This window comes from Belonocnema kinseyi, chromosome 4, assembly GCF_010883055.1.
Source record: "Belonocnema kinseyi isolate 2016_QV_RU_SX_M_011 chromosome 4, B_treatae_v1, whole genome shotgun sequence".
In the NCBI taxonomy this organism is placed as follows: domain Eukaryota; kingdom Metazoa; phylum Arthropoda; class Insecta; order Hymenoptera; family Cynipidae; genus Belonocnema; species Belonocnema kinseyi.
The window spans coordinates 2475459-2478444 of record NC_046660.1 but is presented as its reverse complement, the minus strand read 5'-3'; the positions used below and the strand labels follow the sequence as shown (position 1 = coordinate 2478444).

Genomic DNA, 2986 nt, shown 5'->3' with positions numbered 1-2986 from the left:
AAATGTATTTTTGCACTGCCCATAATCAAGTTTTAGAACTGACCATTTTTTTTTAGAACTGCCCTTTTGGTCAGAGCTGCCCGTTAGATTATACCCTGTTAACCAGAGTGATTTAAAGAAAAGAATAGATGTGATATCTTTTCAATTCGAAATTAACTTAAGGGAAAAGATTAATTCCATTAAACCATTTAAAGTGTTCGGAAAATCCTACACACATGTACTCTTAATGTTCCCGCGACTCTGTGACGTGTCGGGACGTGATCACATAGTGTGGAGCTAGAGCGCCAATTTGCCCACTTTTCTTTTACCCATTTAATGGGAATTCAAAAGTGCTAGCTTTACCGCTCTATGGTAATTAGGATCTTGGGGATACTAACAGAGTTGTTGCCTAATTATTGATCATCAATTCGCAACAAATAAAACTGGCGCTCATTCAAGAAACTATCTCTGAGATCTTTTACCCATTCATATGGGAACTCATCTAATAAGAATTATAAAAGGAAGAGTGTCAGTGCTAAAGAAATTGAGAAGGGATGATCAATCTGTTCTTAATAAGAGTGAGTATTAACACAAATTTTGGAAATTAGTAAAATCTCCAAGATAAACAAAGATCCTCTTTTTAAAAAGATATTTGAGCACTAAGAGGTAGAGTTTAGACAAGCGTGAATTTGAAACGCTGAATATAGTCGCTTATTGTTAAGGAAATCGTATGAAACTCCGTCGGCAAATATTGCCCCTCGATTTGCACGGAGTGGACGACTGTTTATAAGATTAATTCTCATTTAAAAGCAACAGTCTATCCTGGGGAAAGGGTAAACTGGGTAGCTAGCTGGCGTAATTGCGATTATTTTAATAAGTGTAAAAATATACATAGCGAAACACCAAAAATTTTAATTATTAAAAGAAATTCACGTGCAAATCTGTTCTCGCTTTCGTGGACCCCTTTCTCTTGTTAAAAGAGAAACTCAAAGAAAAAAATAAAATCAACAAAAAAAAGAAGACTTTTCAAATAAGAGCGTTTGTAGACGCTGAGACCAGAGATAATTATGTGTCAAGAGGATTTTTGGTAGAGAATTATTTTAAGATTCAGAGATTTGTATTGGAAAAGAGTGAGCTTCAGTTTAACGTCAACTAGGAACCTCAAATGGTAGACAAAGTCTCTTTTTATATTGTAGTATCTAGTATATTAGTTCGTTTCCGGTTCATCATCCTCCCAAAATTGGTGCCGATGTGCATACTTGGTACCAACTTCCTGAACAGGGCACAATAAATTGTCGAATGATCCGAAATCTCTCGATGTGAATTCGAAAGAAGAAGAGGTCGATACAATTAATCCTTAAAACTAAGCTAAAATTTTTTAAAGGAAAACTATCTCTGGGGCTCAGGCGTGTAAATGAAGTAATAAATTACATGATCTTATCAAGCGGAAAAGAGTAATGTTACAAACTCAGTTTCAGGAATATAAAGGTATTTTATAATTCGACACACAAAAATGGGGTAAGGACAAAAATAGTGAACGGACTGTGATCCCGAGTTTTTTGTCAAATCTTATTAATTTCACTTTTTTAAATACTCATTTCTTTCTTTTAATATTATTTCTCTCTATCGTACCTACAAAAATAATATTTTCAATCATTCTGGTCTTTCACGCACACAGAATATTTTAAAGTTTGAATAGTTAAATAATTGGCAAAACTATTTTTTCATTCCACCGTTTATAAAAAGTAATGTTTTTCTTTGATGGAAAGTAAAAACTTGTTTAATTTTTTATAAGGACGTTTTTCTTCTTTGAATCAAAGGAACTATCTGTTTAATACTATTTCTTTGATAAAAGAAAGTATTCTTTCAATTCAAACAAAGTACTGGATAAATTAAATAAGTGATTAATTTCCAATACTTTAAACCAAGAAAAATATATTATAAAATAAAAATGATAAGAATTGAGTGTAATTTCGGTGTAAAAAAAGATAACTCGAAAGATAACTCATTATTTAATTGAGTGTAAAAAATTGCTATTGTGGCAAAAATACGATATTATGAAAATGTAAAGTCTGGTGACTTACCTTCTCGAAACGTAATAAGAAATGTTATTGCGAGTCGATCGGGTTTCGCATAACGACACAACGGCACCGATGAAAAGGTTTTAAATTTCGGGGTGGATCCGTGATTTGAGAGAAACATGCAGCTTCATTCTTCGTGTTTCAACACCAACTGAAAAAAATATTTAAAAATTTCGAAAAAACAAATTAAAGAGGGATCAGAATGAATGAGAATTTATTATAATATCGTTCCGAAATAGGGGAAACGGGGTTTGAGTATCAAAAATTAATATAGTGGTTTTCAGCCGGCAAAACTAATATTTGTGTTTGAACAAATGGAAACGATGTTGCATTAAATCTTATAAAACTTTCGAAAATTGAAAATTGACTATATCAAAGTTGACAAGCGAAGTGAAAACGATAGTGATAAATTTTATTCGAAAGAGTGAAAACTTCTTTTGAACTTGTCATACAAAGCATACGAGAATCTCAAACGACTATATGAAAAATAACTCACTCCACCATTATTATTATTATTATTATTATTATTATTATATACTTCATGTATTCACTACATTTATAAACTACGCTTAATCGCTATAAAAAATCGGAACGGCCGCGGCGAGATTCGAACGTAACTTACCTAAAGTATTAACGCATCCTTAACAACTAAACCCCAAGGGTAACTTACATTATGGAATATTTGGCAAAAATCTCGGCAAAGCGACGTCGCTTGACAACTCAGAGCAGTACGAGGGTGGATTGATAAGTTTCCGGCCTGACCAAGAAAAACAACGTTTTTAAGAATTTTTTTTTTTTATTTCTCAACATAATCTCCTCCAAATCTGATACATTTCTCATAGAGGTGTTCTAGTCTAGTAATGCCATCTCTATAGAATGATTCGTCAAGCTCCTCAAAATACCCATTTACAGCTTCGATTACTTCT

At 32.7% G+C, this 2986-nt stretch overlaps 1 pseudogene; it reads left to right on the top strand.

The window, feature by feature from the left end:
• LOC117172187 overlaps positions 1–2986 on the top strand; it is a 90899-nt pseudogene that overhangs the window by 1410 nt on the left and 86503 nt on the right.